The 25151-nt window shown below is 47.2% G+C and overlaps 1 protein-coding gene and 1 long non-coding RNA gene across 2 annotated transcripts in view; one reads left to right on the top strand and one right to left on the bottom strand.

Moving 5' to 3' along the window:
• The window catches only part of LOC140394186 (uncharacterized), a 63683-nt gene extending 51886 nt beyond the window's left edge, over positions 1 to 11797 (top strand). Inside the window, exons 2-3 of the long non-coding RNA XR_011935828.1 lie at positions 7553 to 7650; positions 8773 to 11797. This is a non-coding gene — a long non-coding RNA (uncharacterized lncRNA). The remainder of the gene's footprint in view (positions 1 to 7552; positions 7651 to 8772) is intronic.
• LOC140394184 (trinucleotide repeat-containing gene 6A protein-like) overlaps positions 1 to 25151 on the bottom strand; it is a 383091-nt gene that overhangs the window by 278508 nt on the left and 79432 nt on the right. The gene's annotated exons all lie outside the window — the stretch shown is intronic.

Here is a 25151-nt window from a genome sequence, read left to right as displayed (position 1 = left end):
TGTATCTAATGTGGTGGAGTGACGCACATCAATAACACCGACAGTCCTAGCTTTTAGATTAAATGCAATTGATTCTGTATATGAACGCTCTAAAGAATGTTGATATTTGAAACGCTTTATAAACTTTCTGCCTGTTCTCTCGAACCCACATAACAGGCGTATTTGAGCACTGGAGCCAGCCAAATGTCATTTCGGTTTCCGCAGGAAATCCCCTTCCAAAACTGGACAGACCTCGCGCCTTATTAAAGGGACGTTCAATATCAGAACTTCTTTTAGTCTTGCTGTCAGCTTTTTTATATATGGAATGATTGAGTTTGAACTTGGTCTGCAGCTGAAGTGCAAACTGAGCATTGGTGAATTGCTGACCTTTTTCTATCCTCTCAATGTTGTTTGCATCGAAAACCGGACAAACAGCTGATTCACTATCACCTGTTTTGCATAACTGCCCAAGGCCAATTTAACTTCCCAAGTGTTAGCTGTGGCTCCAGTGGTATGTCTCCTCTCTGATTCTCATGAGGTACTGAGTTCAAGTCCCAGTTCAGGGATTTGAGCTCAAAATCTATGCTAATACTCCAGTGTAGTACTGGGGGAGTGCTGCAGTGTCAGAGATACCGGGCGCGATTCTCCGCTCCCGCGCCGGTTCGGAGAATCGCCTGGTGCGCCATTTTTCCCCGCGACGCCGGTCCGACGCCCTCCCGCGATTCACCCAAGCGGCGACAACGGCCCCGTCGAGTTCTGCACGGCGCAGGCCGGAGAATCACCCGGGACACTCAAAATGACGATTCTCCGCTACACCCGCTATTCTCCGGCCACAGAAGGGCCGAGCGGCCTGCCCAAAACGCTGGCTTCCCGCCGGCGCCATCCACACCTGGTCGCTGCCGGCGGGAACAGCGCAGGAACGCTAGGGGGGCAGCCTGTGGGGGGGCTAGGGGGGTTCTTTCACCAGGGTAGGACTCAAAAGGGTCTGGCCCGCGATCGGCACCCACCGATCGGCGGGCAGATCTCTCTGAAGGAGGACCTCCTTTCCTCCGCGCCCCGCAAGATCAATCCGACATCTTCTTGCGGGGCGGCCTCGGGGAGGACGGCAACCAAGCATGCGCAGGTTGGCTTGCGCGGGTGACGCGGCACCGCTTTCATGCGCCGCCAATGCCTGGTGGGCACTGACGACACTGCTTTCGCGACACGCTCCCCCCGAGTTTCTCGTGGCCCCGATCCTAGCCCATTTTTGGGCCCTGAATCGGTCGAGATCGGGGCCGTTTCGCGCCATCGTGAACCTCGACGGCGTGGGCACTTAGTCGGGGGAGCGGAGAATCGCGCCCACCATCTTTCGGATGAGACATTAAACCTGAGCTTCATTTCTTCGGTGGAAATATCCATGGCACTGTTTTGAAGAAGAGCAGGGGTGTTCTGCCTGGTGTCCTAACCAATATTTATCCCTCAAGCAATATCACAAAAAAATCTGTTCATTATCTGCTGTTTTGGGGAACAGGATGGGCAGAGATTGGGTGCCATGTTTCTGACATTACAAGATAGACTACACTTCAAAAGTACTGTAAAATGCTTTAAGATATCCTGAGATCCTGAAAGATACTATGGAAATGTAAGTCTTTCTTTCATAGTCTCACTGTTACATCTCCTTTCAGAGAGTCCTCTCACCAGCAGGATCCCTATTTCCTTTCCCCGCTCCTCTCTTGAAGTGCAAACTCATTCTGAACTATAGTATCACATATGTTTAGCTGCTCAATTGTCCATTCCCCATGTCTAATGAGTAACACACAACACACTAGTCACTGCATTAGCCCACTGAGATCTCAAGGACCAGCATCGGGAATTTCTTCAGAGATAGTACAGCATTAGAAAAGTCAAGTCTGGAAATGATAAAGGTATGGATGAGTATGTCATCAACAGATGGACAAATGGGCGGCACGGTGGAGCAGTGGTTAGCACTGCTGCCTCATGGCACCGATGACCCGGGTTTGATCCCAGTCCCAGGACACTGTCCATGTGGAGTTTTCACATTCTCCCCATGTCTGCGTGGGACTCATCCCCACAACCCAAAGATGTGCAGGGTAGGTGGATTGGCCATGCTTAATTGTCCCTTAATTGGAATTTTAAAAAAAACAGATGGACAAATTATTGGAATCAATTTTAACAGACAGGATTAGCTGTCACTTAGAAAGGCAAGAATTGATCAGGGATAGTCAGCATAGTTTTATTGGAGGAAGATTGAGTCTTACTAACTTAGTCAAATATATTGAGGAAGTACAAGGAGGGTACTGCAGTGGATGTTGTCTACATGAATTTTAATAAGGCATTTAACAAAAGTCTACACGGCAGACTAGTCAGAAAAGTGAGATCCTGTAGGCTACAGAGGAAGGTAGTGAGTTGGATCTAAAATTGGCTCAACGACAGTAAACAAAGGATAATGGTCGATGGATTTTTTTTTAGTGGTGTTCCACAGGGCTCAGTGTTGGGGTCATTGCTGTTGTTGTATATATTAATGATTTGGACTTAAATGTGGAAGGCAATATAAGGAAATTTGCAGATGACACCAAAATTGGACATGTAGTTGATAATAAGAGGATTGCTGTAAATTCCAGAATGATATCAATGGTTTGGTTGAGGGGGCGGGACAGTGATAAATAGAATTCAATCCAGAAAAGCGTGAGTTAATGCATTTGGGGATGGTAAACAAAGCAAGGGAATACTCGATAAACAGGAGAATATTGAGAGGGGTTGAGGAAGTGAGAGACCTTGGATTGCATGTCCACATGTCCCTGAAAGTGGCAACACAGGTGGGATATGGTGGTAAAGAAAGCATATGAAATGCTTTCCTATATTGGACAAAGCATTGAATACAAAAGCTGGGATCTAATGCTAGAACTGTATAAAACGGAATTTTGTGTACAGTTCTGATCATCACATTACAGAAAGGCCATATTTGTTCTGGAGAGAGTGCATTGAAAATTTACAAGAATGTTGCCAGGGCTTAAAAATTTCAGCTATGAGGAAAGATTGGACAGGCTCGGGTTGTTTTCCTTAGAACAGAAGAAGCGGGGACAGCACGGTGGCGGTGGTTAGCACTGCTGCCTCACGTAGCCGAAGTCCCAGGTTCGATCCCGGCTCTGGGTCACTGTCCGTGTGGAGTTTGCACATTCTCCCTCTGTTTGCGTGGGTTTCACCCACACAACCCAAAGATGTGCAGGCTAGGTGGATTGGCCACGCTAAATTGCCCCTTAATTGGGTACTCTAAATTTATTAGAAAAAAAAGAACAGAGGAAGCTGAGCGATTACCTAATTGAGATATATAAAATTATGGGGAACCCAGATAGGAAAGACTTGTTTCCCCTATCTGAGAGGTAAATTACCAGGGGCATATAGTTAAGGTGATTGGTGGAAGGATTAGAGGAGACATGGGGAATTTCTTTTCACCCAGGGGGTGGTGAGCAACTGGTATTCACTTCTTGAATTGGTGGGTGAGGCTAAAACACTCAACTTGTTTAAAAGGTACATGGACCTGCACCTGAAGTGCTTTAACCTGCAAGGCTACGGGCCAAGTGCTGGAAAGTGGGATTAAAATAAGTGGATCATTTCTCTTATCTTCCGCTTTGTTTGGCTGGTGCAGACTCAATAAGCTGATACCCTCTTTCTGTGCCACAACCTTTCTATATTTCTTTGGTCCTAGATGTGCTGAAATAGTAAAGGCAGAGGCAGACAATGTTGTAGAGATGGAAGCAGGTAGTCTTTGTGATGGGAAGCATAAAAGGTCAAAAGCTCAGCTCGGGTAAATAGCCTATTGGCAATTAGCTTGCGTCAGCCTTAGTGTCCAATAATGGGGCTGGAATTGTACCTAGGCGATAGCTGCGTGGCTTTCCTCCGGGTACTCCGGTTTCCTCCCATCATCCAAAGACGTGCAAGTTAGGTGGATTGCCGATGCTAAATTGCCCTTGGTGACCAAAAAGGTTAGGAGGGGTTATTGGGTTACGGGGATAGGGTGGAAGTGAGGGCTTAAGTGGGTCGGTGCAGACTCGATGGACTGAATGGCCTCCTTCTGCACTGTATGTTCTATATTCCTGATGCTAAGTTGGAGTAAATTACAACTCACTCTACACGGAGGCAGACAGCCCATGAACAGTTCCATCGTGCTGTATTGTCCAGAGCCTCTAAGAATCCTGAAGAAACTGACACCCTTTTGGGGTGCACCACCATCCAAGACTAGATGCTAGACAAAGGACCCTGAAAGCATAGAAACTGTGTATGGAGAGGTTGAGAGGGGTGATGGAGAGATAGAGTTGGGTGTCATCAGTGCATGTGCGAAAACTGACCCATGTCTGAGAATTATATCAAGCGGCAGCATGTCAGTGAGAAAAAGGAGGGGGTCAAGAACAAGACTTAGACGATCTGGAGGTAACAATATGGGGATAGGAAGAGAAACCATTGTTAAAAATGCTCTGACTATGGGTAGGCAGGTAAGAGCAGGAGCACCAAGCTGGGCTAAAGGTGTAGGCAAACGTTTTGTGTGGTCAACTGTGTCAAAGGCTTTTAGAGCGATATGCTTTTCCTCCCTTTTCTCCTGCAGGTGCTAACTCTTGCTGTGGGACAGATCCATGGGTGCCAGCAGTACTCCTGTACTTAACAGGATGCACCTCCATTGGGAATCCATTTTATAGAAACAACTTGCATTTATATAGTGCCTTTAACAGAGTAAAATATCTCAAGGTGCTTCATAGGAGCATTATTGGATAAAATCTAACAGTAAGCCACATAAAGAGCTATTCGAACAGTGAGATGCTTTTAAGGAGCAATCTTTTTTTAAAATTCCAATTAAGGGGCAATTTAGCCTGGCCAATCCACCTACCCTACACATCTTTGAGTTGTGGAGGTGAGACCTACGCAGATATGGGGAGAATGTGCAAACTCCACACGGATCGAACCTGGGTCCTTGGCACTGTGAGACAGCAGTGTTAACTGTGCCAGCGTGCCACCCCTTAAGGAGCAATTTAAAGGAGGAGAGGGGGTTGAAGATGTTTGGGGAACGATTTCCACTAGAGCTTTGTGTTATGATGATGTTGGAAAAAACCCTGGAATTATACACAAAAACATTGGACTTTAAAAAAGACCTGAGTTTTCTCTTTTAAAAATGGACAGAGACCCTGAAGATGGCTGAGAATGTACAGCTAGCCACTGACAAGAATGGCTACAGGGGGTTTCCCTAAGGAACAATGAAACCCCTCCCTGTGGTCCCAGATATGATTATTGTAAAAGAATCCAAAAACGAATTACCTTCTCTGGTAAAGACAAAGGAACATAATGTCTAACTCATCCAAAGACCCCGAGTATAATTGCCTAGACCGACGAATGGACTCTGGGTGAAATACAAAAAGATGGTGGTTAAAAGCTAGCTGAGAGAGCTGCCTAGGGTCGATCTGTGTTTGTGTGCTGTGAGAAAAGCAGCTGGAAGATTGCCACAGTGAAAGAGATACAGTGACCGAGGCAGGGCCCCTGCAAAGTAGCCAGCTTTTGCAGGAACATCTAAAACTCTCTCTCTAACTGTGAAAGTCAATCAGGCAGTAGAAGGATCGCAGCTAGAAAAAAAAAGTTGAAATCTCTCCACTGAATTACAGAACACCTGAACAGAAGAATAAACTACAGAAATCAACCTGTATCAGCTGCAATGCATCATCTACTCCTCGCAACTCAAAAACTGTTCCGTAAAACTTTTTATTTACATTTACTTACCATTGGACTCTATTCTTATTTCTAAACCATATGAATGTAGAAGCATGTGTTTTACCATTTTTCCTTATCTTTTTAGCAGTTAATAAACTTACTCTATCTTAACTCAAGAAAGCCTGGTTAAATTGGTTCCTTATTAAATTAAAATATTGGGTCTGGAAAAGGTATCCAAGGGAATGGGAATGGTGTTAGATTAAACCTTTGTTGCTACCATCAGAAGGTGGGTTGAATAGAGACATGGAGCCAATCATCCCTCCTCACCTGGGTTGTGTAACAATTTGGTGGTATCCTAGCTGGACGGTGACAAATCAAGGGGTCTCACCCAGATCATCAACTTTTGGGGAACCTCACCTGGGGCTGGTCGTAATACTTGGTAACTGAAACCAGTGAAACTGATATTGGAGCGGTTAGAATTTGGATGTAAGGGGGCAGCATGGTGGCCTAGTGGTTAGCACTGCTGCCTCAGGGCGCCGAGATCCCAGGTTCGATCCTGGCTCTGGGTCACTGTCCGTGTGGAGTTTGCACATTCTCCCCGTGTTCGCATGGGTTTCGCCCCCACAACCCAAAGATGTGCAGGCTAGGTGGATTTGCCATGCTAAATTGCCCCTTAATTGGCAAAAATGAATTGGGTACATTAAATAGAAAAAAAAAAAATGTTTTTAAAAAGAATTTGGATGTATAAGAGGCTAAGATTGGAGGAACGTAATTGAAGGACTGTACAGATGGTTAGAGGTATAGGGAGGGCCGAGACCATGTAGGGATTTGAACACTAGGATCTAAATTTTTAAATCAAGGCATTGCTAGACTGGTAGCCAACGTAATTCCGAGAACACATCTGTGGCCTGTGCTTCTCACAGCTAAGCTTCCTGCTACCAACACAGGATTGCAGAAACAATTCTTACATGTGAGCTGAGACAGTCAGTGTCAGTCGGCTATACTGTCACAGGAGCTTCACTTTAATACCAAGCACACGTAATATCCACACATGCATTAGATTGGAGATGTATGAATGGAAAAAGAACCCTGGTGAATTCTAGTCTCCCACTACCTCAGGACACAAGGCCAATTCTAATGACCTGAATGCTGCCCTGAAAATTGAATCTGGGACCTACAAGTATATAGATCGTAGTGTAAGACAGGGTGCAGCTTTTGCCCAAAAGGCCATAAGGGGAGGTGCTGCTTATGCGCTTATCATGGTTTAACTAAAGCAGCCGGATTTAAAATGCGGAAAAAAGCAGCTGATTGTACAAACAACATTTAAAAGACTGATGTTTTCCTTGGAGCTGCTGATGCACATGGGCAACACAGAGCTCTGTCACATGGTCATACATGATTAAACAGCTGCTGCCTCTCATATCCCCATGATAATGAGCAGCCATTAGTTCTGGGCTCATAGATTCACTGCCTTGCCTCAAGGCTTCAATTCCATTTGGAGCATTATTACAACACGCCAAGTGCTCGCAGCCCAGAGAACAGGCACTGAAGTTATTAAAGACAGAATTCAATCCCAGCCTTTAAATTGCAGAGAATTATGGAAGAACGACCTTTTGCTGCTGTTTTAAGTCGAGGTGAGCTGGATAGCCTGGCTGAACAATATGTGCGTGCAGAAGAGATGCAAAATGGAGTCATTCAGATTTGGTTACATTCTGAATGACCGTGGCACTGTCGGAACAGCCAGACTATAAACAAATACAGCAAGCAGAAAGAGGAGGAAAGGGTTAGCACAAAGACAGTGAGACCTGTGTTTACCATTTCCAAGATTATAAATCTCTGATCCTTGTACATAACTATTGACATTTTTTTCCATCTGAACTAGGGTTGCCAACCTTCCAGGATTGTACTTATACCTCTAAAAATGGAAGATTAATCTCCCAGTCGACGTCTGTAAGATGAAAATCACGGGCACTACAAATTGTATGTTTTTTTCCATTATCTCGGAATACTTGTGTTTATAAATTTTAAAATTAATTAGTGGGGGCGGTGGTGTGACAACAGTTGAGTATCATAATGTGACTGGACTAGCAATACAGAGGCTCATTCTAGTCTCCTGGGGCACAGGTTCAAATCTGACCACAGTAGCTGGTGAAATTTAAATTAAATTAATAAAATTGAAAGCTCATCTCAGTAATAGCGAGTATGAAACTATCATTGATTGTTGTAAAAACATATTTGGCTCAATAATGTCCTTTAGGGAAGGAAATCTGCCGTCCTTACCTTGTCTGGCCTACATGTGACTCCAGACCCACAGCAGTGTGGTTGACTCTAAACTGCCCTCTGAAATGACCTAGCAAGCCTCGCAGTTCAAAGGTAATTAGGGATGGGCAACAAATGCTGGCCATGCCAGCCACACCCACAACTATTAAAGAATTTTAAAAACATAAATTGACAAATAAATATTTTGTCTGGAAGTCACAGGCAAGTCAGTTCCATTTCCAATTGCCGACGGAATGGTGATATGCTACAAAGACAACCAATGTGGGTGTGGCGCAGTTGGAGGCAGGATATTATCTGATGAATAGGGGCAGCACGGTAGCACAAGTGGATAGCACTGTGACGTCACAGCGCCAGGGTCCCAGGTTCAATTCTCCGCACTGTCTGTGCGGAGTCTGCACGTTCGCCCCGTGTGTGCGTGGGTTTCCTCCGGTTGCTCGGGTTTCCTCCCACAGTCCAAAGACGTACAGGTAAGGTGGATTGACCATGATAAATTGCCATTAGTGACCAAAAAGGTTAGGAGGGGTTATTGGGTTACAGGGACAGGGTGGAAGTGAGGGCTTAAGTGGGCCGATGCAGACTCGATGGGCCGAATGGCCTCCTTCTGCACTGTATGTTCTATGAAACCTATATGTCCAATAATATTTTGGCAATTCTATCCCAAACTCTCAATATGATTGAAATTGCACTCCCATTCCAACTTATTATGATGTCATCTCCTATCATCTCCAGACATTTGTCCTCAAATCATTATTTCCTGATTTACCTCGTCAACTCTTGTACTTATTTCAACCTTGTTTGTGTTCTGCACCTCCCTTCACCCAGGTATCCCAAAAAAAGAAAACACACATAGAGTGTCTACGTGCAGGAATGGGGCACAGCAAGAGGCAGAGTCAATGTGGAATGTTCTCAGCAATCTCCAAGCAGCTGACCTTCAGACTGGTGATGACAGGAATATAGGAACAGGTTGTCCACCCTCTGCAGATCCTGTGAGGCCCACCGAGAGCAGAGCAATGAGAAGGGAAGTGTTGAGATGCTGCTTTTGCTTGTTTCATCATTAAGAATCAGAAAGACTATCTGCTTGTTTCAATAATCAAATTGGTTCACTGATTTAAATGGAGCAGGGGGAGATGACATTTGGAATTGTCTGAATGGAGGGCAGCACGTTGGCGCAAGTGGTTAGCACGGTTGCCTCACGGCACAGAGGTCCCAGGTTCGATCCCGGCTCTGGGTCACTGTCCATGTGGAGTTTGCACATTCTTCCCGTGTTTGCGTGGGTTTCGCCCCCACAACCCAAAAGATGTGCAGGACAGGTGTGTCATGTGAGAGTACCCTTTAAGAAATGAGTGTTTAAGAAATGTACCTTTAAGAAATGGAGCTGCTCATGTTACTGGAGTGATGTCAAAGTGTGGGTGGAGGTGAGCTCCACTTCTGCTTTTTAGTTTCAGTTTGAGAAAGCTTGGGTGTGTCTGTGAGCTGCACTGCTGTTGATCTCTGCCATGAAGGACTATCTCAATCATTTGGTGAATTCAGAAGAAGTATAAATGTTTTCAGTCTTGAATGTAAACCCTGATGTGCTCCTGTTTGGAGGTGTGTTAAGTCTTTTGGATGTTAAAAGGACGGCATACAGATTACTTAGTGTTGTATTCTTTGGGGGGGGGGTGTATTTGATTTACTGGTTGCTAAGATATTCACTGTTTGTTTTATAAAGGTTAACTTGAGTTCATAGAATAAACATTGTTTTGTTTTAAAAAACCACTGGTCCAATTTCTGCTATACCATACCTGTAGAGTGAGCCATGTGCTCCCCATACCACAATCTATTAAAAGTTGTGGGTCAGGTGAACTCCATGATACACTTTGGGATTCTCTAAACCCTGGCCCATAACAATTGGGGGCTCGTCCAGGATAAAAGTCTATCTATTGGATTGGCTTAGTGAATTTAAAGACAGTGAGGGGTGAGCATATTTTGGTTGCTTTTCAGGTGTGGTATTTTAGTTTAAGTGTGTTGTGGACAATGGCTCTTTCAGAGGCTCAGAAGTTTTTGGGGGTGGAGACTGTCACACGTAGTACCTTACGGACAGAGACTAAAAGCAGACTGTTAGATTTGGCAAAAGCATTGCAGTTAACATTGCCTGACAAAATGCGAAAAGATGAGGTAATTATGATGGTGGTTAAGCATTTAAAGTTGCCTGAGATACAGTTTGATTCATTGGAAATGGCAAAAATTCAGTTGCAAATTAAACAAATGGAACATGAGAAAGAATTAAAGCAGCTTGACTACGAAAGAGAGAGAGAGGAAAAAGAAAGAGAGAGAGAGGAAAAAGAAAGAGAAGGAGAGAGAGAAGGAAAAGAGAGAGAAGAAAGGAAAACAGAAAGAATAGCCCGAGCAGAACAAAAAGAAAGAGAAAGGGAGATACAGATCAGGGAAAAAGATAAAGAGAGAGAGTTTGAACTTCAGAAAATGGCCATGAAACATGACAGTCAGTTAAAATTGGCAGACGTAAAGTGAAACGTACAGTTGGATGATAGTGATGAGGATAGTGAGAAAGAGCGTCAAAGTCGAAGGCTTGGTGGGGATCTATTTAAATATGTCCACGCATTGCCAAGATTTGACGAGAAGGAAGTGGAAGCCTTTTTCATTTCATTTGAGAAGGTAGCTAAACAAATGAAATGGCCACTGGACATGTGGGTATTACTGATTGAAACAAAGCTGGGAGGTAGAGATAGTGAATTCAGAAGAAGTATAAATGTTTTCAGTCTTGAATGTAAACCCTGATGTGCTCCTGTTTGGAGGTTTGTTAAGTCTTTTGGATGTTAAAAGGACGGCATACAGATTACTTAGTGTTGTATTCTTTTTTTTGGGGGGGGGGATTTGATTTACTGGTTGCTAAGATATTCACTGTTTGTTTTAAAAAGGTTAACTTGAGTTCATAGAATAAACATTGTTTTGTTTTAAAAAACCACTGGTCCATTTTCTGCTATACCATACCTGTAGAGTGAGCCATGTGCTCCCCATACCACAATCTATTAAAAGTTGTGGGTCAGGTGAACTCCATGATACACTTTGGGATTCTCTAAACCCTGGCACATAACAGGTGGATTGGCCATGCTAAGTTGTCCCTTAATTGGAAAGAATGAATTGGATACTCTAAAAAAAACATTTTTTTAATTGTCTGAATGGGCTGATTGTGGGTCCATTTTGAATGATTGGTTGCATCTCAGCTGACAGACCAATTTGACTGGAAACTTGTGGATTGAGTGACACATTGCAAATGGTTCAGCTATAAAAGGTCTGAAATTTTTTGTGAACTACGCTTGCCTTGATTTATTTATTTGATTCTTTTTATATTGAACATTTGTACATATGAATGTAAAGGTGAATTTCTGAGAGGCATTTGTGCTGTTTCTCCCATTATATAATTAAGATTGTTTGGAAATCTGACAAGAAAAAAATCAAGGATTAAAATCTAGTCTCCTAACCAGCATCCTGACACTTGTGAATTCTAGGCATTGATTCCACCAAAGGCTAATTGAAACTCCCTGTTCTATTATTCGATACAATCTGTGTGGCCCTACACAAGAAGTTACAACCCATTGCACAGATCTTGCAGGTAATCAGGATTTTGTTTCTTAGAACCAAAATGAACATACTATTTCTTGGTTAGCACTGCTGCCTCACAGCGCCAAGGACCCGGATTTAATTCCGGCCTTGGGTAACTGCGTAGAGTTTGCACGTTCTCCCAGTGTGTGTGTGGGCTTCCTCCGGGTGCTCCGGTTTCCTCCCACAGTCCAAAGATGTGCAGGTTCGGTGGATTGGCCATACTAAAATTGCCCCTTAGAGTCCAACTGTTAGGTGAGATTATGGGGTAGGGTGGAGGGGTGGGCCAGGGTTAGGGTGCTCTTTCGAGGGTTGGTGCAGACTCGATGGGCCAAATGACCTCCTTCTGCACTGTAGGGATTCTATGATTCTTCGAAAATTCTTTCTTTTTTTCTTTCATAGAATGGGAGTGTTGCTGGCAAGGCCAGCATTTGTTGTTCATCCCGGATTGCTCTTGAGAAGGTGATGGTGATCTGCCTTACAGGGACAGGGATAACTGACCCATTATGGACCACTACCTCACTTGGTTTAATAAATTATACTGCTTGCATTTTGTCAAACTTTTGTGGTTCATATCTCTATTTAACTTTAAATAGCAATAATAATTGTGGTCTGTAAAACCTACACCCCACTGTGATTGTGGTTATGTCACATGAGTTGTTGCAAGTTGAGTAATTATTAATCCCCACCCAGGCAGTTTTGTTAAGATATTCTCTGGAAAGGGGCAGAATCTGGAGAGGAGAGAACAAGGTCACCTTTTTCAAATTCAGTTGTGGGATAAGGGTGCCAGCATTTATTGTGTATGCTTAAAATGGGCGACACGGTAGCACAGTGGTTAGCACTGTTGCTTCACAGAGCCAGGGAGCCGGGTTCGATTCCCAGCTTGGGTCACTGTCTGTGCGGAGTCTGAATGTTCTCCCTGTGTCTGTATGGGTTTCCTCCAGATGCTCCGGTCCACAAGTCCCGAAAGACGTGCTTGTTAGGCAAATTGGACATCTGAATTCTCCCTCTGTGTACCCGAACAGATGCCGGAGTGTGGTGACTAGGGGATTTTCACAGTAACTTCAATGCAGTGTTAATGTAAGCCTACTTGTGACAATAAAGATTATTATTATTATTATTGCCTTTGACAAAGTGATGGTGGGTAAGCTGCTTTCTTGAAACGCCGCAGTCCATGTTGGGAAAGTACCTTCACAGTGTTGTTAGGGAGGAAGTTCCAGGATTTTCACCAGGCAGCAATGTATTTCCATGCCTGGATGGAATGTAACTTGAAGAGGAACTTGCAGGCGATAGGTCGCTGCTGCCTTTGTCCTTCTTGGGGATTACCATTCGAGAGGCTGACAAGCTACAGCCGTATATTAGATTCCACTCCCCACACACACTCATCCCAGCCAACAAGATGGCAGCACAAAGAGCGGCATCCCAGTTTGAAGATGCCAAGCTGGAGACCCTGCTGGACGCCATGGAGGAGAGGTGGACCACCATGTTCCCCGGGATGGGAAGAAGGCTACCACCCATCGCCATACGCCGGGCCTAGGCACAGATGGCAGAAGCGGTGAGCACCGTGGGCCCCACCGCCAGGACCGGCCAGCATTGCCCAAAAAAGCTGCAGAACCTTCCCAGGGCAGCCAGGATGAGTAGGTAGCCTGGCATCAGTCCAAAGATGTGCAGGTTAAGTGGATTGGCCATGCTAAATTGCCCTTAGTCTCCAAAAAGGTTGGACGGCGTTACTGGATTACGGGGATAGGGTGGAGGTGTGGGCTCAGGTTGGGTGCTCTTTCCGAGGGCCAGTGCAGACTTGATGGGCTGAATGGCCTCCTTCTGCACTGTAGATTCTATGATTCTATTAACCCTTGTCCCACACACCCGTAACTCACATCCCAACCGGAGGGCGAAACAACCCCACCTGCCACAGTGTGCTCGCTCCCCACCCTGGTGCCAGCACCCATACCGACCACCATAGCCGGGTGCCTTGGCCACGAAGGCCACCAGCTGCATGTCCCCTGTGCTACTCACATCCATGTCTCACACTGTGCATTGTCTGCCCCCCCCCCCCCCAGGAGAAGGCAGTCCACAAGCGCCGAGAGAGAGAGAAAACTGGTGAGGGACCGCCAGAATTGGAGCCCCTCACCGCAGAGAGCGGTGGGCAAGGGACCTGGTCAGTGAGCCCAGAGAGAGGGCAGTCACTGAGGCAGAGGTCGGCCTCGGGCAACCAAGTGAGACCCCGCTGCGTTGCGGTTTCCACATGGCATGCGTGGCATGATCTCAAGCTCTTATGACCTGGTGCCATTAACATTTCTCACATCTGAACAATCTTTAAAGGCTGAAATCATTGAGTCCCCCATCTTCGATGATGTTGTGATCTGTATATCTGAATGTATGTAAAGGGTTAACATCCATAAGCCAGTGCTAGATAACCACTTGATTACCACACTGGGCTAGATCGCTGGCTTTTAAAGCAGACCAAGGCAGGCCAGCAGCATGGTTCAATTCCCGTACCAGCCTCCCCGAACAGGCGCCGGAATGTGGTAACTAGGGGCTTTTCACAGTAACTTCATTGAAGCCTACTTGTGACAATAAGCGATTTTCATTTCAATTCATTTTCAGATTGCAGCACCAGATATGGGTATAAAAGGTAAACTCAGAGAGAGTTCCCACCTCTTTGTATTAGGAGTGACTAGTGAACAGAGTTAGAGAGAGATAGCTTAGTGTGCAGGTGTAGTTAATCTTCATTATATATATTTATTTTTATTTTTAAAAAATAAATTTAGAGTACCCAATTAATTTTTTCCAATTAAGGGGCAATTTAGCGTGGCCAATCCAACTACCCTGCACATCTTTGGGTTGTGGGGGCGAAACCCATGCAAACACGGGGAGAATGTGCAAACTCCACATGGACAGTTACCCAGAGCCAGGATCGAACCTGGGACCTCGGCGCCGTGAGACAGCAGGGCTAACCCACTGCGCCACCGTGCTGCCCTTTATATATTTAATCTTATTAATCTAATCTACACTTATAGTTATTGAAGTGTGAACAAACTCATAGTTAATTTATTATCGTTACTCAATAAACAGTATTTGCTTTATTTGAAGACTTCGAGTGTTACTGAACATCAAGCATAAGACCATTCTGGCAGAAAGCAAATGAGTAACAAGATATTACAAAATGCAATATCAACAGATGACACTGCCAATTCATTTTTTCCAATTAAGGGCAATTTAGCGTGGCCAATCCACCTACCCTACACATTTTTGGGTTGTGGGGGCGAAACCCACGCAAGCACGGGGAGAAAACCCCATACGGACAGTGACCCAGAGCCGGGATCGAACCTGGGACCTCGGCGCCGTGAGGCAGCAGTGCTAACCCACTGTGCCACCGTGCTGCCCTGAATCAAACTCCTGTTGAGACCAGGAGCCTTTCCATGTGTGACACTTTAGCACAATCCAACAATTTTAAAATAAGCACTGAACCAGGAATTTCCAAATGGAATTTCTGAAATCTTTTACATAAATCCATGATATATTTCCCAATGGAATAACCATCCATTTTTCTAAATCTATCCAAGCCTGACCATGCCTCGTAGGCATTTAATTGATCATCTTGCTTATAATTTTTATCCATGAATCTCAATAAAATAGCCAAACTTTCATCAGTTTCCAACTGAGGGAAAGCCAGTTCACAAAGAAAATTGGCTGCTGATTTTGCTTTTGTCAGGAAGTGACAATGCCAAGGTCACACCTTGTTCTGTAATTGGTAAAGCCATGCCCCATGTCCACATATACACACTATTTTTCAGTGGTTATAATGCTCATATTCTGAGAACCATGGTGTATAAGCGCACCCTGACACTTCATACAGTGTACCTGAACAGGCACCGGAGTTTGGCGACTAGGGGATTTTCACAGTACCTTCATGCAGTGTTAATGTAAGCCTACTTGTGTTACTAATAAAGATTATTATTATTACCTGTCTTCAGCCAGTTGTTTCAAATAAGTAATTCATGTTACAATCTTTTTCTTCTTTTATAAATTTAGCGTACCCAATTCTTTTCTTTTTCAATTAAGGGGCAATTTAGCGTGGCCAATCCACCTACCCGCACATCTTTGGGTTGTGGGGGTGAGACCCATGCAGACACAGGGAGTGTAGGACCATCAATATGACGCAAGGCAGGTTGAGGTAACATCAATTAAAGGCTTTATTGAGCAGAACTTGTTCCCCAGCAGCTCGGTTACAGAATGCAGCTGCTGGGAGAAACCTGGGTTCTTATACCGGCATTTCTGGGTGGAGCCCAGTAGACGGCAGATCCTATCAGGACCCAGTATCCATCTACCAATAGCCTGTCGGCATCATGGTGCACCGTATTACCCCTAATACATACCACCACATTCACCCCTTGTTAAAAAGGAACCCGGCGGGATGGTGGGTCGCATGGTGGTAGGGGTTTACAGGGTCGGTATTGTGCCGTAACTATTAACTATATACAAGAATGCCGCTTTAACTGGGCCAAACAGGGTCGGCATTGTGCCATAACTATAAACTATGTTTTTACTGGGCTACTGAAACATTGACATGACTTAAAGCGATTCGACGAGCCGGGTGGGTGCCCTGGTCGTCCTTTTCGATCGTCTCAAGCCGGGTGATGGTGATAGTGCTGGCTCGAGTCCTGTCGTCTCTGGGAGCGTAGCGCTGTCCCCTGTTTCCTTACTCGTGGGCGGGCCTGGGAGGAGAACCAATCCCCCCGGGAAGGGAGTGGCTACGGGATGCGCCAGCGGGAGTGAGGGGGTGATTGGTGTTGGGGGGGTGATTGGTGTTGGGGGGGTGTGGAGAGCTCCGGCAGGCGCCAGGTCCCTCAGGGAGACCGTGTCCTGTCGGCCATCGGGGTACGCCACGTAGGCATATTGCGGGTTCGCGTGGAGGAGATGCACCCTTTCCACCAGCGGGTCTGATTTGTGCACCCGCACATGTTTCCGGAGCAGGATGGGTTCCGGGGCTGCCAGCCAGGTCGGAAGTGATGTTCCAGAGGAAGACTTCCTAGGGAAAACAAGGAGGCGCTCGTGAGGCGTTTGGTTAGTCGTGGTGCACAGCAGGGACCGGATAGAGTGAAGGGCATCCGGGAGGACTTCCTGCCAGCGGGAAATTGGGAGACTCCTAGACCGGAGGGCCAGTAGGACGGCCTTCCAGACCGTTACATTCTCCCTTTCTACCTGCCCGTTCCCCCGGGGTTTGTAACTGGTCGTCCTGCTCGAGGCTATGCCCTTGCTGAGCAGGAATTGACGCAGTTCGTCACTCATGAAGGAGGACCCCCTAACGCTATGGATGTAGGCGGGGAAACCGAACAGTGTAAAAATGGTGCAGAGGGCTTTAATGACCGTGGTCATGTCGGGGCAGGGGATGGCGAAGGGGAAACGGGAGTATTCGTCAACGACGTTCAGAAAGTATGTGTTGCGATCGGTGGAGGGGAGGGGGCCTTTGAAATCCAAACTGAGGCGTTCAAAGGGTCGGAGGCCTTTATCAGGTGTGCTCTATCTGGCCTGATAAAGTGCGGTTTACACTCTGCGCAGATCTGGCAGTTCCTGGTGACTGTTCGGACATCCTCGACGGAGTAAGGGAGGTTGTGGGCCTTGAGGAAGTGGTAGAAACGAGTGACCCCCGGGTGGCAGAGGTCCTCATGGAGGGCTTGTAGACGGTCCACTTGTGCGTTGGCACATGTGCCACGAGATAGGGCATCGGACGGCTCGTTCAGCTTTCCGGGACGGTACAAGATCTCATAATTGTAGGTGGAGAGTTCGATCCTCCACCGCAAGATCTTGTCGTTCTTGATCTTGCCCCGCTGTGCATTATCGAACATGAAGGCAACCGACCGTTGGTCAGTGAGGAGAGTGAATCTCCTACCGGCCAGGTAATGCCTCCAATGTCGCACAGCTTCCACTATGGCCTGGGCCTCCTTTTCCACTGAGGAGTGGCGAATTTCTGAAGCGTGGAGGGTTTGGGAGAAGAAGGCCACGGGTCTGCCTGCTTGGTTGAGGGTGGCCGCCAGAGCTACATCTGATGCGTCGCTCTCGACTTGGAAGGGGAGGGACTCGTCGATGGCGCGCATCGTGGCCTTTGCGATATCCGCCTTGATGCGGCTGAAGGCCTGGCATGCCTCTGTCGACAGGGGAAAAGTAGTGGACTGGATTAGTGAATGGGCCTTGTCGGCGTATTGGGGAACCCACTGGGCGTAGTAAGAAAAGAAGCCCAGGCAGCGTTTCAGGGCTTTGGCACAGTGGGGGAGAGGGAACTCCATAAGGGGGCGCATGCATTCAGGGTCGGGGCCTATCGCTCCATTACGCACTACGTAGCCCAGGATGGCTAGACGGTCGGTGCTGAACACGCATTTTTCCCTGTTGTAGGTGAGGTCGAGGGCGTTAGCGGTCTGGAGGAATTTGCGGAGGTTGGTGTTGTGGTCCTGCTGGTCGTGGCCGCAGATGGTGACGTTGTTGAGGTACGGGAACGTGGCCCGTAAACCGTGCTGGTCAACCATTCGGTCCATCTCTCGTTGGAAGACCGAGACTCCTTTCGTGACGCCGAATGGAACCCTTAAAAAGTGGTATAGCCGCCCGTCTGCTTCGAAGGCAGTGTACTTGCGGTCACCGGGGCGAATGGGGAGCTGGTGGTCGGCGGACCTAAGGTCCAGGGTGGAAAAGTCCTTGTACTGAGCAATCCAATTGACCATGTCGGATATGCGGGGGAGAGGGTACGCATCTAGCTGAGTGTACCTGTTGATGGTCTGACTATAGTCGATGACCATCCTCTACTTCTCCCCGGTCTTTACGACTACCACCTGGGCTCTCCAGGGACTGTTGCTAGCCTGGATGATGCCTTCCTTCAGCAGCCTCTGAACTTCAGACCGGATGAATGCTCGGTCCTGGGCGCTGTACCGTCTGCTCCTAGTGGCGACGGGCTTGCAATCCGGGGTAAGGTTCGCAAACAAGGAAGGCGGTTCAACCTTGAGTGTCGCGAGGCCGCAGATAGTCAGTGGGGGTATAGGGCTGCCAAATTTAACTGTTAAGCTCTGGAGGTTGCATTGGAGTGTGGGCGCGCAGAGATGGGGGAGGACATACAGCCGGTAATTTTTGAACTCCCTCCCCTGCACCGTTAGGTTTGCGATGCAGAACCCTTTGATCTCAACGGAGTGGGATCCCGCCGCCAGGAACATTTTCTGGGTGCTTGGACGAATTACAAGGGAACAGCGTCTTACCGTGTCCGGATGAATAAAACTCTCCGTGCTCCCAGAGTTGATTAAACACGGCGTCTCGTACCCATTCACCAGGACTGTAGTCGTTGCTGTCTGGAGCGTCCGGGGCCGCGACTGGTCCAGGGTCATCGATGCCAAGCGTGGTTGCCGCAGCAGATCATCGTTGTCAGGCATGGAGCCATCCGTGTCGGGGTCCTTTCCTGTCAGCCAAGATGGCAGCGTCCACGGATCGCACGCGGTCTGGGGTGGACAAAATGGCGGCGCCCATCTCTCCCTCGTGGCGTCCGGGGCCCAAAATGGCGGCGTCCGTTGGCCGCACGTGGGTCGCTGGGGGGGCTGAGTCGGTGGTCCAGTTTCTTCCCCGGAGATCGCGGCGACCCCTCGGGACTGGCACACCTCTGTGTAGTGGCCCTTTTTCCCGCAGCTTTTACAGGTAGCCGAGTGGGCCGGGCAGCGCTGCCGGGGGTGTTTCGGTTGGCCGCAGAAATAGCAGCGGGGCCCCCCCGGGTGGTCTGGGGTTCTGGCCGCGCAGGTTTGCGGGGGTGGGGGGGGGTGCCGAAGAGTCGATCGCGGCGAGGGTCCACGGAGTCCAAGGGGCGGCAGTGCGGTCGGGGGCGTAGGCCCGGGCGTTTCGCAAGGCCACATCGAGGGATGCCGCCAGGGCCCGAGCTTCTGTGAGACCCAGAGATTCTTTCTCCAAAAGTCTCTGGCGGATCTGGGATGAAGCCAAACCTGCCACATACGCATCGCGGACCAGGAGCTCCGTGTGTTCGTTCGCCGTTACCGCCGGGCAGTTGCAGTTTCTTCCCAGGATCTGCAGAGCATTATAGAACTCGTCCAGCGATTCTCCGGGAAGTTGTCGTCGTGTCGCGAGCTGGTAGCGTGCAAAAACCTGGTTGGCGGGCCGGATGTAGATGTCTTTCAGCGCGGCGATGGCCGCGGGGAAATCGTCCTCGATGAGTGAGTAGACGTCGGGACTCACCCTGGAATAGAGGACTTGCATCTTCTGTTCGTCCGTTGGTTTGCCGGGGGCCGTTCGGAGGTAGCCCTCAAAACACGCCAGCCAATGTTTAAAAATAGAGGTAGAGTTAGCTGCTTGGGGCGTGATTCGCAGGCACTCCGGGGTGATGCAGAGCTCGATTTTCCTACTTCGGTTTTTTTTTTTTAAAAGTCTGCTCAATAAATTGTAGGACCATCAATATGACGCAAGGCAGGTTGAGGTAACATCAATTAAAGGCTTTATTGAGCAGAACTTGTTCCCCAGCAGCTCGGTTACAGAATGCAGCTGCTGGGAGAAACCTGGGTTCTTATACCGGCATTTCTGGGTGGAGCCCAGTAGACGGCAGATCCTATCAGGACCCAGTATTCATCTACCAATAGCCTGTCGGCATCATGGTGTACCGTATTACCCCTAATACATACCACCACAGGGAGAATGTGCAAACTCCACACGGACAGTGACCCAGGGCCGGGATTGAACCTGGGTCCTCGCGCCATGAGGCAGTATTGCTAACCACTGCGCCACCGTGCTGCCCCATGTTACAATCTTTGGTCAAAAAATATTTTCTTAGTTTTCAATCTTCGCCTTTAGGCAACATCCTCTGTCACCATGTTAACTCAATCCCAAGCCAGTGAGTGAAGTGTGACACTAGACACTAATAGGGGGGGAGGCACTGTAACACAGTGGTTAACACAGTTGCTTCACAGCTCCAGAGTCCCAGGTTTGATTCCCGGCTTGGGTCACTGTCTGTGCGGAGTCTGCACGTTCTCCCCATGGGTTTCCTCTGGGTGCTGTGGTTTCCTCCCACAGTCCAAAGATGTGCAGGTTAGGTGGATTTGCCATGCTAAATTGCCCTGAGCGTCCAAAAAGGTTCGGTGGGGTTACTGGGTTACGGGGATTGGGTGGCGGTGTGGGCCTAGGTAGGGTGCACTTTCCAAGGGCCGGATGGCCTCCTTCTGCACTGTAAATTCTATGATTCTAATACTTTTCTCTATAATAAATATATTTACAGAATGTAGCATTACACATGTCTGCTTCCTACCTTTAACCCAGTGTCCCAGCAGTCTCTTTATAAGAGCTCTGTATTTAATTTAGCAATGCCCTTCATCTGTGTATCTTAACAATATAATGAATACAAAATTAACAATAGAACTGTTGATTGTTGTGAGAAGCCAACTTGCTCACTGATGTCGTTGAAGGAAGGATTTCTGCCTTTCTGTAAATGACTCCTGTTCCACACCAATGTGGTTGATTCTTAACTGCCCTCTGATGTGGCCTAGCAAGTCTCACTTGAACTACCGCAATGCAAGAAGGCAGTGCACAACCATTTTCTCAGGGCAAATAAGGATGGGCAATAAATGCTGACCTTGCCATTATCTGCTCACACCTGAGAACAATAAACCATCAATGATACCCTTGGGAACAGTTTCATCATTTCACTCAACCGGCCTGCAATATGATCAAAACAAACAGCTATTTACAACTGAACATGGCTGGCATGACAGACACTGACGCAAGCACTGACCCCTGATCTAAACAACTAGATAGGAGAATTACTTGTGTGAGGGCTGCAGAAACTCTAGGTCCAGATATGGCAGACAAACAAGAGCTTTTACTGCAAATTATCTGCCTTGATCTGAATTGGCTGCCATTGCTTTAAAGGATAGCAGGGGCTGTGCTGATCGCACTCTCTTTAATTCTGTGGACTTGCCCCTAAGGCTCCCTGCATTCATATTCAGACAATAAAATTTCAGCCTGCGTCAAAAGGCTTTCAATTATCTCAAATTCACTTCCTAATATGTTGGCAATTCCTTTAGACTGATGAATGCAGAGTGAAAGGTCTTCATAGGACTCTGTGGGGAATTACAGGAATGTGGATGGAATTACACTCCTTCCACCCTTTGTAAGAGCAAAGGAAAAGCTGTGGACATGTGTGTTTGTGTGCATTTCAGTGTGTGTGCAGATCTAAGTGTCTGTCTTTATGTCTATTTGTCTGTTAATGTGTCAGTGAACATGCGTTTGTGTCTGTTCTTGTGTGTGCATGAATGTGTGTGTCTTTGTCTGTTTGTATATGTGTCTGCTTGTCCTTGTGCATGTGCGTCTGTTCATTTGTCTTTGTGTCTGAATCTGTCTCTGTATGTGTATGGTTGTCTATTTGCCCATGTCTGTGTCTGCGTATAGGTGCACGAGGCACTTATCGATCACAGGGAAGAGATTAGGTGGAATTAAATCCTAACAGAACATCATCAGAGTATCACACCATTAATATTATGGTTTGGAGGCTCTGGTCTTCTCATTAATATCACATTGACAGGGGTAGCACGGTGGCACAGTGGTTAGCACTGCTGCCTCACGGCGCCGGGGTCCGAAGTTCAATCCTGGCTCTGGGTCACTGTCTGTGTGGAGGTTGAATATTCTCCCAGTGTATGCGTGGGTTTCGCTCCCACAACACTGTGCAGGGTAGGTGGATTGGCCACTCTAAATTGCCCCTGAATTAGAAAAAATGAATTGGGTACTCTAAATTTATTTTTAAAATATCACATTGACATTCACATATAATTGAGCATACATAAACACAAATTAATACGTAAATGTATAGAGACAAACAGGTGAATGCACAAACATACATAGCCCCATATAAATGGGCATACACACCAATGCACAGACATCAAAGTATCCAGAACTTAATATAACACCAATACTGCAATGCACATATGACTGCTTGTGTGCATCTGGATGTATGTACACATATATTGTCACTTGTCGATGTCTGTGAATGTTCATTTATACATGTGAATGTCAATGTGTAAAAGTATTTGCATGTGAATATTTACATATGTATCTGCATATATATTTATATGCATGTGTCTGCGTACATATGTATGCAAACATTTTGAATCTCTATGCTCATTTCAGGCTCTTGGGAAAATTGCAGTGCTTGTGCTCCTAATAGCGAGTCCGAAGGGTGGGGGAGCTCCATGTACATTTCTCACTCAGATTAAGATGGTGATTTGACTAGTTTCAACACTGCTTCTACCCAAACCAAAAGTTACATGATGATCTCACACAGAGGGCAATCTCCTTTTAAATGGGGAGGAGTTGGGATAGGGATATTGTCGCTGGTCTAGTAATCCAGAGACCCAGGATTATGCTCTGGGGACCCAGGTTCGAATCCCACCACGGCAGGTGATGGAATTTAAACTCAATGAAATATCTGGAATTAAAAGTCTAATGATGACCATGAAACCATTGTTAAATGTCGTAAAAACCCATCTGGTTCACTAATGTTCTTTTGGGAAAGAAATCTGAGGGAGGCATGTGGCGCAGTGGCTAGCACTGGGACTGCGGCGCTGAGGACCCGGGTTCGAATCCCGGTCCTGAGTCACTGTCCGTGTGGAGTTTGCACATTCTCCCCATGTCTGGGTGGGTACTCTAAATTTAAAAAAAAAAAGGGAAGAAAATCTGCCATCCGTACCTGGTCTGGCCGACATGTGACTCCAGACCCACAGCAATGTGGTTGCCCTCTGAAATGGTCGAGCAAGCCCCTCAGTTGTACTCAACTATTACGAAAACACGAAAAAGGAATGAAACCGGACGGACTACTAGGCACCGGAAACAACACAGCAAACTCAGTCCTGCCGTGTGGAGTTTGCACATTCTCCCCGTGTGTGAGTGGGGAGATATGCAGGGTAGGTGGATTGGCCACATTAAATTGCCCCTTAATTGGAAAAAATAATTGGGTACTGTAAATTTAAAGAAAAAGCTCAGCCCTGCCGGCCCTGCAAAGTCCTCCTTGCTAACATTTGGGGCTTGTGCCAAAGTTGAGAGAGCTGTCTCACAGACTAGTTAAGCAATAGCCAAACAAAGTCATACTCACAGAATCATACCTTATGGACACCACTATCACCATTCCTGGGTATATCCTGTCTCACTGGCAGGACAGACCCAGCAGAGGTGGCGGCACAGTGGTATATAGTTGAGTGGGAGTTGCCCTGGGAGTCCTCAACATCGACTCTGGAGTCTCATGGCTTCAGGTTAATCATGAGCAAGGAAACCTCCTGCTGATTACCACGTACCGGCCACCATCAATGATGAATCAGTACTCCTCCATGTTGAACACCACTTGGAGGAAGCACTGAGGGTGACAAGGGCGCAGAATATGCTCTGGGTGGGGAACTTCAATGTCCATCACCAGGAGTGGCTCGGTAGTACCATTACAGACCGAGCTGGTCAGGTCGTAAAGGACATTGCTGCTAGACTGGGACTGCAGCAGGTGATAAGAGAACCAACAAGAGGGAAAAACATACTTGACCTCATCCTCACCAATCTGCCTGGTACAGATGCATCTGTCCATTGTATCGGTAGAAGTGACCACCGCACAGTCTTGTGGAGACAAAGTCCCATCTTCACATTGAGGATACCCTCCTCCATTGTGTTGTGTGGCACTACTACCATGCTAAATGGGATAGACTTTGAACAGATCTAGCAACTCAAGTCTGGGCATCCATGTAGCGCTGTGGGCCATCAGCAGCAGCAGAATTGTACTCAACCACAATCTGCAACCTCATACATAGAAGATAGGAGCAGGAAGAGGCCTTTTGGCCCTTTGAGCCGGCTCCAGCCCCCACTTTACCATTATCACCAAGCCAGGGGTTCAACCCTGGTTCAATGAAGAGCGCAGGAGAGCATGCCCGGAGCAACATCAGGCAGACCGAAAAATGAGGTGTCAACCTGGTGAAGCTACAACATAGGACTACCCGTGTGCCAACAGCATAAACAGCAAGCAGTAGACCGAGCTAAGCGATTGGACAACAAACACATCAGCCCCAAGCTCTGCTATCCTGCCACATCAGCCATGAATGGAGGTGCACAATTAAACAACTCACTGGAGGAGGTGGCTCCACAAATATCCCCATCCTCAATGATAGAGGAGCCCAGCACATATGTGCAAAAGACAAGGCTGAGGTATTCCCAACAATCTTCAGCCAGAAGTGCCGAGTGGATGATTCGTCTCCTCCGGAGGTCCCGAGCATCACAGATGTCAGTCTTCAGCCAATACGATTCACTCCACCTGATATCAAGAAACAGCTGAAAGCACTGGATATTGCAAAGACTATGGGCCCTGACAATATCCCGGCAATAGTACTGAAGACTTGTGTTCCAGAACTGGCTGCTACCCTAGCCAAGCGATTCCAGTACAGCTACGACACAGGCATCTACCCGGCAATGTGGAAACTTGCCCAGGTGTGTCCTGTACACAAGAAACACGACAAATCGAACCCAGCCAATTACCGCCCTATCAGTCTACTCTCCATCATCAGCAAAGGATTCATCAACAGTGCTATCAAGCAGCACTTACTCAGCAA

Source organism: Scyliorhinus torazame, chromosome 17, assembly GCF_047496885.1.
Source record: "Scyliorhinus torazame isolate Kashiwa2021f chromosome 17, sScyTor2.1, whole genome shotgun sequence".
Classification (NCBI taxonomy): Eukaryota; Metazoa; Chordata; class Chondrichthyes; order Carcharhiniformes; family Scyliorhinidae; genus Scyliorhinus; species Scyliorhinus torazame.
The sequence above is the reverse complement of the archived record's forward strand: the minus strand, read 5'-3'. Positions and strand labels throughout refer to the sequence as shown.